We start from the raw sequence: 19,755 nt of genomic DNA on the forward strand, positions 1-19,755 counted from the left end.
AAGTGCAGTAAATCCAGAAATTTTAATAAAGGACAGTTAAAAACACTTACAAGAGTGATAAAATAACAGGCTCATCAGATGCACGTCTTTGCGGGGCTCTTCTCACTGTGTGTCAGCCCGCTGTGCCGACCAGCAGCTACAGGGGGAGCTCAGGATGTGATGCCAAGATGGCCACCGCTCTTCCGGGTATGCTGGAACACATGCTGTCCGCGTGGAGAGCAAACCAGAAGTTATGTAAACAGGGGGTGGTGACGCGTTTCGGAGCATGCGTTCCACTCATGCTCTTAAACGTGCGTGTTTCCATGTTTTCATCTTACATACCAGTTGTTATCTTCCAATTGATTGTCTCCATGAGAGATGTGCCCTAGATGAGGATAGCATAGCAACACATACTAGCCAAAAAGGTATGCACAGCAAGGAAGTCCACTATATGCATGCACAGATTTGTTTTGAAAAGTCTTAGTGGTCTTAAGGGATAACATTATTACACACTCTTCCATATACTCCTCACCAGTGCAAGGACAAGGAGTGGGCAGGAGGAGCTGCTACCCTGGGAGCAGTTGGGGATTTGGAAGGTTGTGCAGAAGGGGTGATTTGGAGGGGGATTTGTACTAGGAGGGTGGATTTGTGTTAGGAAGAGGTATTTTGGGGGGATTTGTGCTAGTAGGGATGATTGGGGGAATTTGTGCTAGGAGAGGAAATTGGGGGTAGGATTAGTGCTAGGAGAGGAGATTTTGGGGGGATTTATGCTGGGAGAGGGGAGGGGATTTATGCTTTGGAGAGGGGAGAGGATTTATGCTCAGTGGGGAAATTCGAGGGGTAGACATTTTGTACTAGGAGGGGAGGTTTTGGGAGGGAGTGGGTTTGAGCTGGGAGGGGATTTGTACTGGAAGAAGGTACATTTTTTGTTTAGGTAGTTTTTTTTACCTGCAAAGGGAATTTTTGCTTAGGGAGTTAGTGTGAAGAGTAGTGTTTTAATTTTTTTAGGAGGGGAGAGAAGAGATTTTTGCTGACACACAATGCATTTGGGGGGGAGGGGGTGCACCGATTGGCATCTTCATCCTGGGCACTAGATTAATTTGTCCTGGCACTGCTCCTCACTACTATTTTCTGATCAACTGGCAACCTCCCTCTCTGTCAGTCCCTACTATGAAGTCCCACAGTATTTCTCCATAGAGTCTAATAGTGAAGATGTCTGCTTGTAAGTTTGCAATGGGTTTACTACACAGTAGGGACCATAAGGTGCAAGTATACATCATTTCTGTGTTCCCCTGTCACCCAAGGCATGGAGGAGCATACAGCACTGTGCTCTGCCTCCCCACAATTCATCACTTGATCTCTGACTCATGAATACTGGCAAATGAACTTAGGGAATAAGGAAAATATGCAAAGCCTTGTATAAGCAATGAATAAGTAAAAAGTAATGCAAGAATCCAAATAGTCAAGAGGATGAGAACATTTCTATCAACCACCACAGGAAAACAATATGCTATTAAAGATTCTATTTCATGCAGAACAGAAGGGGCAGTATATGTCCTACAGTACCCTTGCTTAAAACAGTATGTATGTAGAACAAAAAGACCATTGTGAAAGAGAATTAAAGAACATGTTAAAAACATCATTAATGGCTATACCCAACATAGTGTGTCTAAGCATTTTGCTCAATTCCACAATAAGGACCCATCTTGTTTATTATTTTGGGGGACTCAAAGTTAAAAAAAAACATTGGAGGTGCAGTAATAAAGTGAGAGTTCTTTGTCAGTGTGAGTAAAAATTGATATTTGAGCTTGGCACCATGGCTCCCTCTGGTATTGACATCAAATTTGATATAAATTGCTTCATCTCTAAGTATTAGGTTCTTTATCTGGCACCTATTAGCAGTTATCTGTTATATTAACTCATCCTCCTACCAGTCAGTTTTAGTATATTTTTAGTAAGTTTTTATTGCACATTATTTCATTTGGCCTAATTTATCTCTATTGCACATCACAATTTATTTAGCATAATTAATATAGGATTTTACATACTGTATAATGGACAAATGAATTTACCCAACTTTATATATTATTATATGGCAGTTCCATTATATTTAGTTTTTACAGCCGCGTCATTGTGAGTGTTAAATAGGAGTTTTTTCCATCTAGTATGAATGCCTCCATCTACTGGTTCTTATTTACCACAATGAACTATTCCATGGTGTTTGTAGTTGCTATGATAATGTAATCACTTCCGTGTTTCATATACACTGACCCTTGATCGCCCGACCCCCAATCCCTGAGGAAGTCACATGGTTTGTGACGCAATGCATTGGAGGACGGAGCTGAGTAATGTTACTATGATCCTTTATGTGAGTGCAATTATTTTATTTGAATAAATATCTATTAATTACTACAATATGGGCCCCCTTTTTCCCATTATTTTCTCTTGGAGCACTTATGTATCTCTTTAAAGAATATTGGCAGCGACTGAGAGTGAATGGCTTAAAGGGGAAGAACCTGTCACCCACAGCAAGGGACATCACTTAAAGCACAGCTGACTTGTATATGTATATAGGTCCTTTTTGGAGGTGAGTAGCCAATTCACATGTATGGTGGAGCATGGTTTTGTGGCACAACTGTGTTATTATCTTGGGATTCAGCCAAGGAATAGTATGAAGTTTGTCTGAATGTGTTTTAGGTACAACACACATTGCTACTTTCAACACCAAATCTGATGGCACAGACTTTTTACACTACAAAAGGACTTTTTACTGGTGTAATATAACGCATTCATTTTATTGTCTTTTTATTTGTCCTATCATTTGTTGTTCTTCAATTCTTGGCATACACGTATATTTATGATATCAAGTACTATTTTGTTATATTACCTTAGGTATTTTGGACTTCACTGTGAGGGTTTAGTTCTTTAGATCTGTCAAGTTATTTGCAGCACTGAATTGTGGTATCAATCATATTTTGCACAGCACAGATAGAGATACACCACTTTATTAGGTTTATTTAGTCACTGTGGTGTGTTACACAGTTAAGTGGTTGCAGCAGTCTATCTACTCTTTGTTTTGGCAGCGCATAAGTTTATTTCACTTCAATATGTGGATGATTACTTAAAAATATGGGAATAAGATATGGGACTTTATAGGGTCTACTATACAGCAGGGACTTTGTAGGAGTTGTTGCTCTGCAGATATAATTAAATGATCATACCTGGTACTGGTTGTTGAAAGAGTTGAATAACATACTCTGCATAGCTCTTTCCCTATCAGCATAACAATGTGAAATATATGAGCATTCTTGCATAAATTTACCATGAATGCATGGTACAGAGCCATGTAATCAGGCTCAAATGATCACAGACACATTTGCTATTGGTTAGCATAGCATCCATTTATTTTTTAGTATCAAGTTCTAAATAAGGAAAAACAACTGATATCTTCAGGCTAGTGAAAAATCGAAGTATAGCTGGTAAGTAAGTAATTAAAATGTATTTCTCCAGCTTTTGGTTGCTTTACATCTATTAATTAGTAAAATATTTATATAAGTGGGTTTATTCTGTATTATTATTGTTATTTTTCCTGGCTTATGGAAGCAATTAATCCAAATGCTTTACAAAGGTTTTAGAATTTACCATAATGTTGAAAATTTCAAATGAATACTGCTAAAGCTATGTGGTTGATTTTATTGAAAATGAATAGCTAATTTTATGTTTGGAGGCCAAACATCTTTGGAATATGTGTATGCATGTACCTTCTCTTCCTCTATGTTCATTAGAGTGCCTTGATAATCTCTTCTTGGAATGTTGTATCTGTAGCCTTGGCTGCTCTATAAAATGACTGGTCTGTGAGGTGTTGGAATCTTCCAGAGGACAGTGGTCTTTATTTAAAAAACTGTCCAAAGGGAAGATTGCCTCTTGTGCAGTGCTGGAGTATTTCCCTTCCACTGTTTAGGAAATGAAAGCAGACATCAGATTCACTATTCCAAACGTGCTGTCATGCAGGGTGCCAGACACTGCTCAACCAAGCCCAGTGGTAATACAATACATTGAGGTGTGTGGCTTAAGCCAGCACTGCTCCGGCCATGCCCACTGATGCGTTTTGCCCTGTCCACAGGGGATTAGACATAGCCAGAAGTGAGGCCACACACTTCAATCCATTGTATTAGGATTGGGCTCGGTTGAGTGGCATCCTGCACCCTACAAATCAGATTCAACGTTTCACTATATGTTAGGGATGATGAGCAAACTGATGAACTGGAGCAGAGATTGCAGCAGATCTTGATTTGCATTAGAAGGATAATTTCTGCTTTTTGTGATCAATGTCACCATAATTTGTGTCACTTTGATACCATGTGTATGTTTATTGATAGAATGTTGTGCCTGTTGGCATGGGAACAGCCAAGATGTACAGCATTTTTGAGCAGCAGTGGAAGCCTGGGAAATATATGCCATCTGTGAACGTGTCAAGATGAGCAGAGCCATACAGGGATATTGGTAAGAGGCTGGTATACTATTGAAGGCACCTCGATCCCCCTGACCCTCAACTGCGGGTTCTGTAATGAGGTGATGGAAACTAATCCTGTGGATTTAGTATACATGAGGAAGTGGCCCCAAATCTGTGGTGCTCCCAAGGAGAGGAAAGGAGGTGTTAAGGGAGGATGGCTTGCTCTCTATGCAGAAATTACAACTACAGAATGTCTACTCCTGTGTGTGGTGTTCTGTCACAGTAAAGTGCGGAAAGTGTACCTTATGTGTGGACATTCTTTAATTCTCAAATATTAAGGCTTCAGGCCAGGGATGTCGAGAGCGTACCTATGGCCAGGAGTATGACACAATATGGCAGAGGGTTCCATCAACAACAGGACGGTGGTTGTCCCATCCAAGAAGCTAATTGGGGACTTACACAATTTGGCACCAATATCTGCCAAATTGTAGGCCCTTTTACATGCACCTCAGTCATAACACCACTACCAGGGGACAGTTTTTGCCAAAAACACAGACAGCATGAGTTACTTAAGTGGTTTTCATCATGAGTGGCTTTCAGCCAGAGGTCAGAAGATAAAGCAAAGGCTTCAGTGTGAAAAACTGGTAAACCTACTTTATTTAAAAGATAAAATTTGTAAAATAAAAAGTTTAAAAGCATGCCCAATAGCACACATTTGTATGAAAAACATATGGTGTAGAATGCACCTCAATCATAACACTGCTGCCAGGAGATAGTCTTGGCCAAAAGCAGAGACAGCATGAGTAAAATGTGATGAGATCACTGCAAGGAATTGGTCAACATCAGTTTCCTCTGTGGACTTCTTCAGAGGCTCATTGATGACTGAAGTCTTCACATTTTAGGTGGGTACAATTCCATACAAAACACCCACAAGACATGGGAGAAAAATTGCTTGATTCCTCTATCAATACAGTCATTGTTGATGGGGGAGTCCCTCCTGCAGTGATATTGTGTTTTGGAGGCAGGGACACCTGCCTACACACTTTTCAGCTACCGAACAATATTTGTGGCCATTATCTCTCAAATATTACACTTATATTTTTGTTTCAAGATAGAACCTTTTTGTCTCTCCTTTTTTAGATTGCAGCCTAACCAAACTGATTACATACTGTCCAGGCACTGAACAATGTTTTTGGTCGCCGTCTCCAAAATAATATACTCTATTTTCTGTTCCAATGAACATAAAACCTGCTTTGTCTCTCCATTTTATATCACAGACTAACCAAGCTGCTCACATACTATCCAGCCATTGAACAATGTTTGTGATTCTTGTCTATCAAATAATACACACTAATGTTTAATTCAAGATAAAACCTGCCTTTTATTCTCTCATTCATTGTGGCCTTACCAAGCTGCTTACATACTGTCCAGCTACTATACAATATTTATGGCGATTGTCTCTCAAAAAATACACTCTGTTTATTTCAAAATAAAACCTGCTTTTTTTCTCCCTCTTAAATTGCAGCTTAACCAGCCTGATTACATACTATCCAGCAGCAGAATATTTGTGCCTATTCTCTCTCAGAAAATGCAGAATTTTTATTGTGAGATTAAACTTGTCTCTTTCTGTTTGATGCATTTTCAAGTGCTCGCTTACTGTTCTAACATTTCCTAATTTCTACCAAACACATACTTAAAGTCTTTATTCTGTGTTTGTTTTTGTGGGAATAATTGTCAATACAAGGATGGGAGGGTCTTCAGGGAATGTGAGGTTGTTGTTTTAGGATTGTTTCTGTGCATTCTGTTTTGATGTTTTATTAAACTTTTGAAGCAATGCAGTGTGGCACTGCAAAAAAAGAAGTTTGCCAACTATATCTTGTGGGCAGCACAGTGGCTAAGTAGTTAGCACTTCCGCCTAGCAGCACTAGGGTCTTTGGTTCGAATCCCAGCCAAAGCACCACCTGCATGGAGTTTGCATATTCTCCCTGTGCCTGTGTGGGTTTCCTCCAGGTACTCTGGTTTCGTCTAAACTCCAAAGGATATGCTGGTAGGTTAATTGGCTCCTGTCTAAATTGACCCTAGTATGTGTATGTAGGAATGTAAATTAAGAACCTTAGATTTTAATATCCTTGATGGTTAGGGACTGATGTGAATGTACAATATACACTATATTGCCAAAAGTATTGGGACACCCCTCCAAATCATTGGATTCAGGTGTTCTAATCACCCCAGTGGCCACAGGTATATACAATCAAGCACCTAGGCATGCAGACTGCTTCTGCAAACTATTTTGAAAGAATGGGTCACTAGCAGGAGCTCAGTGATGTCAAGAGTGGTACCGTGATAGGTTGCCACCTCTGCAATAAGTCCACCCGTGAACTTTCCTTGCTACTAAATATTCCACGGTCAACTCTTAGTGATATGATAACAAAGTGGAAGTAACTGGGAACAACAGAAACTCAGCCACGAATTGGTAGGTCACCTAAAATGACAGAGTGGGGTCAGCGCATTCTGAAGCGCACACTGCGCAGAAGTCGCCAACTGTCTGCAGAGTCAATAGCTAAAGACCTCCAAACTTTGTGTGGCCTTCAGATTAGCACAACAACAATGCATAGAGAGCTTCATGGAATGGGTTTCCATGGCCGAGCAGCTGTATCCAAGCCTTTCATCACCAAGTGCAATGCAAAGCATTGGATGCAGTGGAGTAAAGCATGCCGCCATTGTACTCTAGAGCAGTGGAGACGTGTTCTCTGGAGTGACGAATCCCACTTCTCTGTCTGGGTTTGGCAGTTGCCAGGAGAACGGTACTTGCCTGACTGCATTGTGCCAGGTGTAAAATTTGGTGGAGGGGATTATGGTGTGAGGTTGTTTTTCAAGGGTTGGGCTTGGTCCCTTAGTTCAGTGAAGGGAACTCTTAAGGTGTCAGCATACCAAGTCATTTTGGACAATTTCATGCTCCCAACTTTGTGGAAACAGTTTGGGAATGGCCCCTTCCTGTTCCAACATGACTGCGCACCAGTGCACAAAGCAAGGTTCATAAAGACATGGATGAGCAAGCTTGGCATGGTGGAACTTGACTGGCCTGCACAGAGTCCTGACCTCAACCCGATAGAACACCTTTGGGATGAATTAGAGTGGAGACTGCGAGTCAGGCCTTCTCTTGCGACATCAGTGCCTGAACTCACAAATAGACTTCTGGAAGAATGGTCAAACATTCCCATAGACACACTCCTAAACCTTATGGACAGCCTTCCCAAAAGAGTTGAATCTGTTATAGCTGCAAAGGGTGGGCCAACTCAATATTGAACCCTACGGACTAAGACTAGGATGTCATTAAAGTTCATGTGCGTGTAAAGGCAGGCGTCCCAATACTTTTGGCAATATAGTGTATGTAAAGCGCTACGTCAATTGACTGCATTATTTAAGTACCCATAATACCTGTTATGTCACTGACCAATTTTTACATAGCTGACGCCTTTATCTTTCCTTTTTTAAGAATACATTTTCCTAAAGCTTTTAGATCTCATGTGGCTGCAACTTCTACCATTCAATTCAAGCCTGTTACTGCTATATAAAAAAACAGGTGCTGCAGCCAAAACTGTCTAAAAAACCTTTTTTTTTTGGGTGCTGCTGCTTTTTTTAATATACAGTACAAGTTAAGAATTGATTTACACATCCAAAATATGTGATACCAGCATATAGTGTTGCTGATGCTGTCCATGTACTGCATTGTACTGTTCTATAACACCACATACAGCTTAAATTAATCTCCCAAGCATGTGATTTTAAGGATTGCTGTTTCCCATTTCGCCCTGGAGGTCGCATTAACAGGACCCTCTCCTTACTATATAGTATTTAAAAAGGTTTTTATGCTTTGATATATGTCCCCCATGATAGTGTCCATCTTCAGATGCCCTTTTTTGACAATAGCTTGCATACAATTTAGAATCAAGATTTGCCATCCAAAGACTTCTGTGGTAAGTTTGGGTTTTTCAGAATTCAAGCAGGATTCAACAAACTCCCGCCAATCAAACTCAGTCAGATTTGCTTATGCATAGTTCTTAGTGTGCCCAGTTTTATACCTGCTGAGTTTCAGAGAAAGTGATTGGATGCATCTGAACGCCAAGAGCCATCCAGTGATTTTTAGCTATAGAGTTTTAGGATCCCCCTAAAGTTTTGGGTATTCCACCTTCTTTGTCTACCTGTCTTACACGTTAAATGTAAAGCATTGGAACTACTTTCATGTGTGAACCTTTCTGTCCTATAAGGGTTTTATCCTATGGACTAGAGGAATCCCTTCTGTTTCTACAAGACCACTTTGGGTAGAGGTACCAATGCACTAAGAACATTGGGATAGTAACTCTAAATCTTCCACTTAGCTCAGGATCCTCTTTTACCTAGGTGCTGCAGTTTTGGAATGTAATGGCTGGAAGGTGATGGTCATCTCATATAACCCTCTGCCTCCAAAACACCCCCTTACATGAGTCCAGAAGTAATTTAGATATAAATAACTCTAGGCAAAAACCTGGTTCTATTCTAATAAAATACATTTGGAAGTTCTACTTTATGTATGCCCTTACTGAAAAAACATTTGACGATGAATCCTGATTACTCTTGTTAAAAAATGAATTTATAAATTTGCCAGTTTAAATATGGAAGTATTCCCAAATGTTCTGCCTTTCTGTGATTATCTTGTCTTTGTTCTCTAGCATGCCTCATAATTTTAGTGACCCATTGTTTAAAACTGGCAGCATGGCATCCTGTTTTTCTGTTTAACCTCTGCTTGTGCCAGGCCAAGATCCTGTTTTGATAATGTACTGTTCATGTTTATGTATGTTCCTGGCAAATCATTACCGAGTTTCATTTCCTCCTTTCTATGCTCAGAAGAAAATCAACATGGCAGCAGATGTCTTTTGCATTCTTCCCATTTCAAAGCAGACATTCTTTAACCAGTTGAGTGCCAGCATGTATTACTTCTTCATTGCCAGGCTATTTTTAACCACTTTACATCCACGCTGTACCCGAATGACGACTACAGCACAGTTCTGGGAGGGCGTCATATGACGTTTCTTCCAGAATGCACCCCCTGCGCCCCCCCAGGACATGCACCCTGCACTGTCAGTGATCGCTGTGTCCTACAGACACAGCTGATCACATAACATGGTAAAAAGCCAATCACAGCGGCCTTTTACCATGTGCTTAGCTGCATCCAATGACAAAGCAGATCACAAAGTAAATGTAGTTGCTGGTTATTGGCAGCACTTTCATCATGCTGTCACAGTGTGAGTAAAGTACTGTCAATAACCGGCAAATGTCACAGGGGACACCCGCACTGATCATCAGTGCCCAGAAGTGCCCCCACCAGTGCCCAGCAGTACTGCCCAGCAGTTGCACCCATCAGTGCCCAGCAGTGCCCTCAGTCAGTGCTGTCAGTCAGTGCCCATAAGTGCCGCCTATCAGTGCCCATCATTGCTGTATATCAGTGCAGCATCATCAGTGCCTCCTCATCAATGCCCACTAGCGCCGCCTCATCAGTGCCACCTCATCAGTGCCGATCAGTGCTTATCAGTGCTGCTTATCAGTGCAGCCTCATCAATGCACAACAGTGAAGGAGAAAAATTACGTTTGCTAAATTTTATAATAGAAACAAAGAAACACTTTTTTCACATTTTTTGCTCTTTTTGTTGTTTATAGTGAAAAAAATGAAAATCGCAGTGGCAATTAAATACCACCAAAGGAAAGCTCTATTTGTGTGAAAAAAAAAATTATAAAAATTTCATATGGGTACAAGGTTGGGTGACTGCACAATTGTCATTCAAAATGCAACAGCACTGAAAGCTGAAAATTGGCCTGGGCACGAAGGGGGTAAAAGTGCCCGGTAGGCAAGTCGTTACATTTCTGGTGCTGTGATTTTTTGACCTACAATTCCAGCCATGCAATACTTCCATCATGCAACACTGTACCCAAATGAGTTTTATATAATTTGTTTTTAGACACATAGAGCTTTTTTTTTGTTGGTATTGAATAATCAATGGTTTTTTTTGTACTATATATACTGTAGGAAAACAGATCAACATTTAAAAAAACAAACAGTTTACATAAAACAAAAATGAAAAGGTAGTACAAACGTGTTTTGAAATCAAGAAACATGCTGGTAGTTAAAACAACATATTTGGTAATGGTGCACTTGATACAGTGCATAGAGGTCATGCACAGAGGGGCAAGGTGGTGAAAGTGTTGATGTACAAGTCACATACAGTGGAAGGATGGAGATGAGGGGCTTAATGTGCAGATGCACAGGTAAAAACATCTACATCTGTTTATATCTGTAATCACTGTGATTGGTCTATCACCAATCACAGCGATCCCAAGGTACAGAGCCACTTGGATTGGGCTAGGTTCACAGTCATTAACAGGTTCACTCCCTACCAAACAGCTATTTCTTTAGCAGAGTGTATAATAACAACAAGAAAACCATATAGGTAATGAATGGGACTTTAAGTATTCCTTCCCCATGTTATACATAGATCATATCTTAGATTGTAAGCACTGTAATCCCTCTAATTCCTCTTGTACCAAATTATATTGTAACTGTAATGTCTGCCTTCATTTTGTAAAGCACTATGCAAACTGTTGGTGCTATAAAAATCCTGCATAATAATAACAACAGCATAACATTTCATATAAAACATTTTTATTATACACACATAATAAAATTTGATTTTAAATTATAGCCACATAGCACAATAATAGACCAGGGTTTCTCAACCAGGGTTCCTCCAGAGGTTGTTAGGGGTTCCTTGAACAATCAGCAATGATTACCGAGGATCTCTGATGGGGAGGAGGGCTGCTTTGTTTACTAACAGTCCTCCTCCCTGTCGGCTCGGGCACACTGCTCTGGATGGCTGTGCACAGCACAGTCATCCAGAGTAGTGTGCTTACAGTGAGGCAACAACACACCGTTCCCAGTAAAACACTCCCAGCACACAGTTAACCCTTTGATCGCCCCACATGTTAACCCCTTCCTGCCCAGTGCCATTAGTACAGTGTCAGTGCTTTTTTTTTAACACTGATCACTGTATTGGTGTCACTGGGGATGTCAGTGACACCAAGACTGTTCCCCTCAGTGTCAGAATGCCTGCCACAGTCCTGCTATAAGTCCTTGAGCACTGCCATTACTAGTAGAAAAAAAAATCCATATATATATATATATATATATATATATATATATATATATACACATACACATACACACACACACACTGCCATTTGTAAATGCTATAACTTTAACGTAAATTTTTTTTGTAGCAAAGACATAGCAGAATACATTTTGGCCTAAATTTATGATGGAATTTGAGTTTTTAAATTTTTTTACTGGACATGTTTAATAGCAAAATGTCAAAAATATTGTTTTTTTCTCAAAATTGCCTTTTTTTATTTATATCACAAAAAATAAAAATTGCACAGGCAATCAAATATCACCGAAAGAAATTTGTGGGAAAAAAAGGACGTAAATTTCATTTGGGTGCAGCATTGCATGACCGTGCAATTGTCAGTTAAAGTAATGCAGCGCTGAAACAAAAAATGGCCTGGTCAGGAAGGGGGGTAAATCCTCTGGAGGGCAAGTGGTTAATGTACACATACACACCATTATAATACAGAGGTATGCCTGTATTTAGAAAGCTCACCAAACCTCCAGGATATTAGAAGTCTACGGCTCAGTGCAGCTAACCCGCAGGAAAGCTGCAGGTGCACTGCGTTGCACGTGTGAATCAGTGTGAAAGCAGCTTGCCACATGAGAGGGCTCCATGGGCCAAAGGCTGAGCACCCCTGGTTTCAGAGGCTGCTGCAGGTATGTGCATGCACCTCTAGGTTTTGTTTACAGTATTTTCCGGCGTATAAGACGACTGGGCGTATAAGATGACCCCCTACTTTTCCTGTTAAAATATAGGGTTTGGGCTATACTCGCCGTATAAGACTACCCCTCTTCCAACGCACACCAAATAAAAATGAAAAAACATCAGATTTGATTTCAATATGGTATGCTATTTCAGTATGGTATTCCAATGATGGGGTGCTATTCCTCCCACTGACACCAATGATGGGGCACGATTCCTCCCACTGATACCAATGATGAGGCACTACTCCTCCCACTGACACCAATGATGGGGCACTATTCCTCCCACTGATACCAATGATGGGACACTATTCCTCCCACTGACACCAATAATGCCCCATCATTAGTGTCAGTGTGTGAGGAATAGTGTCCCATCATTAGTATCAGTGGGAGGAATAGTGCCTCATCATTTGTCAGTGGGAGGAATAGTGCCCCATCATTGGTGTCAGTGGGAAGAATCGTGCCCCATCATTGGTGTCAGTGGGAGGAATAGTGTCCCATCATTAGTGTCAGTGAGAGGAATAGTGCTCCATCATTGGTGTCAGTGGGAGGAATAGCGCCCCATCATTGGTGTCAGTGGGAGGCATACCGCCCCATCATTGGTGTCAGTGGGAGGAATAGCGCCCCATCATTGGTGTCAGTGGGAGGAATAGCGCCCCATCATTGGTATCAGTGGCAGGAATTGCGTCCCATCATTGGTGTCAGTGGGAGGAATTGCGCCCCATCATTGGTGTCAGTGGGAGGAATAGCACCCCATCATTGGTATCAGTGGAAGGAATAGTGCCCCATCATTGGTATCAGTGGAAGGAATAGTGCCCCATCATTGGTATCAGTGGGGAGAATAGTGCCCCATCATTGGTGTCAGTGGGGAGGAGGAATAGTGCCCCATCATTGGTATCAGTGGGGAGAATAGTGCCCCATCATTGGTATCAGTGGGGAGAATAGTGCCCCATCATTGGTATCAGTGGGGAGAATAGTGCCCCATCATTGGTGTCAGTGGGGAGGAGGAATAGTGCCCCATCGTTGGTGTCAGTGGGGGAGGAACAGTGCCCCATCATTGGTGTCAGTGGGGGAGGAACAGTGCCTCATCGTTGGTGTCAGTGTGGAGGAGGAATAGTGCCCCATCGTTAGTGTCAGTGGGGGAGAGGAGCGCCTGCTCCTTCTTTCAGTTCGGCCGCTTGATTTTCACGGGGCCGCTCGGCTCCGCCTCCTCGCCGGTGATTGGTCGCATGTGTGCCTTTCCAGTGCTGGCGCCCAATCAACGGTGAGGAGGCGGAGCTGATCAGCCGCGCGACCATTGTGCGGCCGAACTGAAAGAAGGAGCAGCCGCGCTTCCTGGACCGGATCGTCGTGGGACCGGGACCGGAGTCAGGTAAGGTACAGCAGCCCCTCTGCCCACCCCTGTACTTAGTGTCCGTTGGAGGAGGAGGGGGGGCGGCGCCGCCCCTCAAAAAAGTGCCGCCCTGACACCGGCTCGCCGTATACCGGCGTATAAGACGACCCCCGACTTTTCAGAAGATTTTAATGGGTTGAAAAGTCGTCTTATACGCCGGAAAATACGGTAGTTTTTTTTCTCTAAGGCAAACTCTATTTAACCACTTCCCATCTCCCCTTTAGCAGAAGTACTGCTACAGGACATTAGACATTATGGGTGTGCAAAATCACTTATATATACACGTGATTTTGCATTTCTGGGTAAGGGGTGCGAGTGAGCCACGTGCGCCCTACCTGCGCCGCCATTTGCAGCCTCGGCTGTCAATCACCAGGTCCCTCCCTTGCCGGCGCCCAGTGATTGCCGAGCATCTCTGATGGGGGGGGGAAGAACTGTTTGTAAAGAAAACAGTTCTCTCGCCTGTCAGCTCCTGCACACTGCTTTGCATGGCTCTGCATAGCACTGCCATACAAAGCAGCGTGCTTACAGTGAAGCACAAACACAGCCACACAGTTACAAATGGCACACAACACACAGTTAACCCTTTGATCGCCCCACATTTTAACTCCTTCTTGCTTAGTGCCATTAGTACAGTGCCAGTGCTTTTTATTAGCACTGATCACTGTATTGGTGTCACTGGGGATATCAGTGACACCAAGTCAGTTACCCCCAGTGTCAGAATGCCCGTTGCAGTCCCGCTATAAGTTGCCAATTGCCGCCATTACTAGTGCAAAAAAAAAATTAAGTATATATACCGCCATTTGTAATTGCTAAAACGTTCAGGGAAACCAATTAATTTACAGATATTGGAATTTTTTTTTTTTGCAAAGACATGTCGCAGAATACATTTTGGATTAAATGTATGATGAAATTTGATTTTTTAAATTTTTTACTGGACATGTTTAATAGCAAAATGTCAAAAATATAGTTTTTTTTCTCAAAATTGCGAGAATTTTTTTTCTATAGCGCAAAAAATAAAAAACTCACAGGCGATCAAATACCACCAAAAGAAAGCTCTATTTGTGGGGAACGAAAGGACATACATTTAATTTGGGTGCAGCATTGTATGACCGTGCAATTTTCAGTTAAAATAACGCAGCACCGTATAACAAAAAATGGCCTCTGGAGGGCAAGGGCGAGCCTTTTTCATATACTTCAAATATGAGTGATCTGCTTTGTGGGGGTGACAGTCACTATTTAAAGTAGCCTTTTTCATACTATGTGCATTACTTTATTCCATCTGTATGGTGTTTTTTCCTATGGCACTGTCTTCTAATATCAGTAGAAAGTTTCACCTTTGGCAAATCCTATTTTTTGTGATATGACAAGACATGTAATATCTTCAATGTCAAGAAATCAAATTAGTCTTTCTATTAATAGCGCCTAACTTTTTAATCCTAGGAAATGCAGCACATTCTTTATCATATGTTTTCTCATGTTCAGTTTACTCATTAGAATGTGTGTGCCCAGTTCTATTTTTGAGCAACATCTATAATCACAATGGTGGATGATGTTTTTCTTTTTAAGGAATCTGATTTACTTAAGTTATTGGTAGAAGATAGGTACACATTTATCTGTGTGAAAAATGAGTAGCCCTGTAACTAAGTTATATTGCCATTTCTTAATTTGGCCGACTTTATTTTTGCTGATTTGCATAGCGTAATAAATCGCCTGACACCTATAAAGATACAGAAGCTTCACTGCATATGTCCACTTCACGTTCATCACATCCTGCATAGTATATTTGTGTAATATATGGGAATAATATTATGGTAACTGGGAAAATATAGCAAGGTAAATGAGTCACAGGTAATATGCCTACGGCTGGAGCTATGAAAAGCAGGATCATTTGGAATTGAGAAAGGAATGCTATTTTTTCCCCTCTAATTTAAACTTTCTGTAATTCTCTACTGAGTGGAGCTGGTGGCAGTATAAAGGCAACATGAATTTAATATTTTTTTGACCTTGAGACCTCTGCATTAGAAACTATATCTAATTATATAGGGGTGTAAAAGGACCATTTTGTGAGTTGACAGTTCCACTATGTAGCAAACATTTGTATCCTGCTGTTATATTGGAATAACAGCCAATCAAAAGGCTTAACTATAGACAGATATTGTATAGGGTTCTGACAGTCACTCGAGTCGCTGGAGTCTTTTTTAGGTTTAGAGGTGGAGGAAACCCATATAAGCATAAAAATGGTGGAGATATCTCCAGACAAAAGTATCTCTGTTCTGCCTAGCTCCCTTTAGTCAGGCATGTCAACAAGTGGCTTGGTATCCAGGGCCCTCAGAATTTGGATCATGCCTGGGCCAGGTCCCAGGGAAGAGAGTATTTTGGTGCTCCCCAAAACTTTTTTTTTCTCCCAAATCATACCTCTGAACACTTCCATCAGGAATTGGCTGAGTCAAATAAATACTCATGGCTTAAGGTTTATTCCTTTCAACATTGATTACCAGAGCCTCCTTCCAGTAACAGGCTGAAATAACCCACCAGGCTTAGGGAAAACCTTAAGAACCCAGAAAATGTACTGGAGAGAATTGCAAAAGGCAGAGCCGCTACAGTTAGCACCTCTGTCTAAGGCTTTCTGCATCCCTGTTCAGGAAACTTACCCTAATTTCTTCTTGCAAAGACCACCATTTGTATTTTTAAATGGTAATGAGGGTGATGAGCCATTCCTTTGTATATGTAAATTTCAGCTTCAGTTATTGTGTTCTGTTAACAGTCAGATCTTTTTTTTAACTGATCAGTTACTGATTGTTACTGAGTACCAATGTATTGCATTTATACAGTACGTATTAAATAAAATAAAGTTATAGACCCCATTCACATTGGGGCTCTAGTAAGAATCAGAATAATCGGCAGCTGGGTCACAGGTGCTTGCAACCAGCCACAGCCAGAACTGTAGCAATCGTGCACACAGAGATGGACGCGGTCATCCATTTTGCTCCAAATCCTCCATCTTGTATCTCTCTCTCTGTTTTCCCTCATCCCCCCTCCCTCTCTGTTGAGTGACACGTGGTCCTTGGATGCTGAGTTCAAAAAGGCATCAAGGCCCAGCGGGGGAGCTCCTGGCTATAAACCCCAATTAGCCTGGCCCCCATATGTCTGCGAGATTCTGCTTGGAAAAGGATCGTAAAACCATAAACCAGTCCCCGCTGAGCTTCAAAGACATTCCAGATAAACCAGACATCACATTCAACATCCACTTTCCTCTATGATTACATATCCTGGAATATGAAAGACTTACATAAAAACCAGGCATATATTCAGACCAGTCACTTTAATACAAGTCGTCAGATATATTACACCCCCTACCTGACACAAACAGGAGAGCAGAAAATGATATGTCCTTAACCATCCCAGCAGGTATGTCATATTTCATATCTAGACGTTCAGCAGATGATTCTGCGTATTAATCTACCCGTGGATAGAATGTTACATGTACCTAGGAAAAGGTATTGACCATAGTATAATTTGGGAGGGATTTGGTCATAGCCTGAGCTCCCTGCCTACAACACCCCTCCCCAAATGAGGCGATTGGTTCTCTGCTCTAAGGAGACATCCTGCTGAGTTCCTAGAAAAAGGCTGTTATACTTGGAGCTAATTTAAGCTGAGTTGAGCTAAGTTGAAGATTCTCCCTTTTAACATCGGAACCAACCTTGGGAGACGGCCGTTTTGCTCTGAAATTTGAATGCTGCTTAAACCAGGACTTTTGGCACGTACTTTATCTCTCTGAATTCCTTTCTGTTATCTCTTTGCTGTGTTATTGCTCTCTGTATATTTATATATACTGTATATATTGGCTACATCTTTTTCTGTAAATATTCTTTTGTTTACAAACGGTTTTATTTTTCAAGGGTAGACTGTAGAACAACAGTACAGTTTCAAGTAATGTGTACATTAATAACAAGGCACATTTGAAAAGTACATTTCAGAAGAGTACATATACGTAAAAAAGATAAATAGGGAAGAAAAAGAAAGAGAAAAAATTTTTAAGTACATGAGGAATGTAAACGATAAAGTGGGTTGAAAGATACATCTGTCAATAGCATATGCCAAATAACCTTCAAACGGAATGCTTTTCATTCATGTAATGAATGTCTATGAACCCTCCATGATTCCCATTTTTTATCAAACAAGTGCATCTTGTCCAGCAAAGTATAATAAATACGCTCCATGAGCATCACAGCGTCAACTCTATGTAAAACAGAGGCCAGGGGTACTGTGGGGGATTTCCAATGCAGGGCAATAGCCCATAAAGTGGCAATACAAATGATATGTATAAATCTCATAACAGCATCAGAGGCCTCCGGGATATGAGCTCCCAGTAAACAGGACTGTATAGTCAGACGTGCCGAGGCACCTACCAAGGAAGCAGCTACCTCCGATATCCTACTCCAAACCAAGGATATATTTGGGCAAGCCCAAAACATGTGAACCAATGTACCTGTGAGGCCACAGCCCCGGAAACATAAAGGAGACATTTGTGGGTACAGTACATGTAGTCTTGACAGGGTATAATACCATCTGGTTAATACCTTGAGGACAGTCTCACGGACAGAAAGAGATCTCAAACTCTTACATATGTTATCCACCATGGAATCCCACTCCTCATCTGAGAAAGTGATACCACTATCCTCCTCCCATCTTTGTCTATATAAAGGGGGTGTGGGAGAGAAACTGATCAAAAATTGATGATAAAGATCTGAGATAAGACCCCTACCCCTAGGAGAGTCACTGCTAATACGTTCAAAGAATGAGATCGGAGAGGAGGGTATGAGGCCAAAATGTGACTGGAAAAAATGTCTAATCTGTCGATAACGATGGTACTCGCAAAGCGGAACCTCAAAATGTACTCACAGCATATCAAAAGTAATATAAGATCCTCCTCTTTGAAAATCAGATAATCTAATAAGAGATCTATCATACCACCAACGAAACGTTCGAGGGGAAGAAAATTCCGTAATAAAGTTTGGATCACCAAAAAACGAAACACCCGGAGAAACAGAAGAGACCAGATTTAATTTAAGTGTATATTTGGACCAAAGTGCCAATGAATGGGTAACTATAGAGTTGTGAAAAGTGAACGATCGAGGGGGGATTTCGGACCACAAAATACCAGGTAAATAAAATGGGCGTATAGACTGAGATTCAAATCTAATCCACGGGATCTGAGAATTTACAGTCGCCCATTGTGATAATTGTGCAAAATGGGCTGAGAGGTAATATAGCCAAAAATTGGAAAGACCTAGGCCTCCCGCCCGTTGTGAGCAGTACAGAAAAGATGTGGTAAAGCGTGGACGTTTATTGCACCAGACAAAATTATTAATAACCCGCTGAAAGTGATCCAGAAAAGTTTTTGAGACCGGGACTGGAAGTGCTCTAAATAGATAAAGTAGTTTGGGCAAAATATTCATCTTGACCGCCGTGACTCTACCCAGAAAGGAAATGGGGTAACCATGCCAAACCTTCAGTAGAGTAGAAAGGCGTGACACACATGATGGGTAATAGCAGCATATATATCTGAGTATCTGGGAGTGAGATTGATACCTAAATAGGAAATCCGATCCGTGGCCCAACGAAATAGAAAAGAACTACGGAGAGATGCACTTAGGGAATCAGGAATATTAACAGGCATAATCACCGATTAGGTAAAATTAACAGTAAGACCTGACACTTTAGCAAAGTCATTCAATACTGTGCATAAATTAGGCAATGAAGTTAACGGGTTAGTAAAAAAGCATTACATCATCAGCATACATGCATATTTTGAAATGTGAGACTAATAATGGGTAACCAGAGATATCTGAGTGTGATCTGATTGCAATTGCCAAAGGTTTCAGCACCAGCGCAAACAATAAGGGTGAGAGAGGACAACCTTGATGGGTACCTCTTCCCAATGTAAAAAAGTCAGTTACAACCAGGAAGCCTTATTCTCATTTTAGGAGAGTCATATAGGGAGTGTATACCAGACAAAAACTCATCACTGAA

This window comes from Staurois parvus, unplaced genomic scaffold (assembly GCF_062004578.1).
Source record: "Staurois parvus isolate SC_StPar_1 unplaced genomic scaffold, SC_StPar_1.0 ptg000080l, whole genome shotgun sequence".
NCBI lineage: Eukaryota > Metazoa > Chordata > Amphibia > Anura > Ranidae > Staurois > Staurois parvus.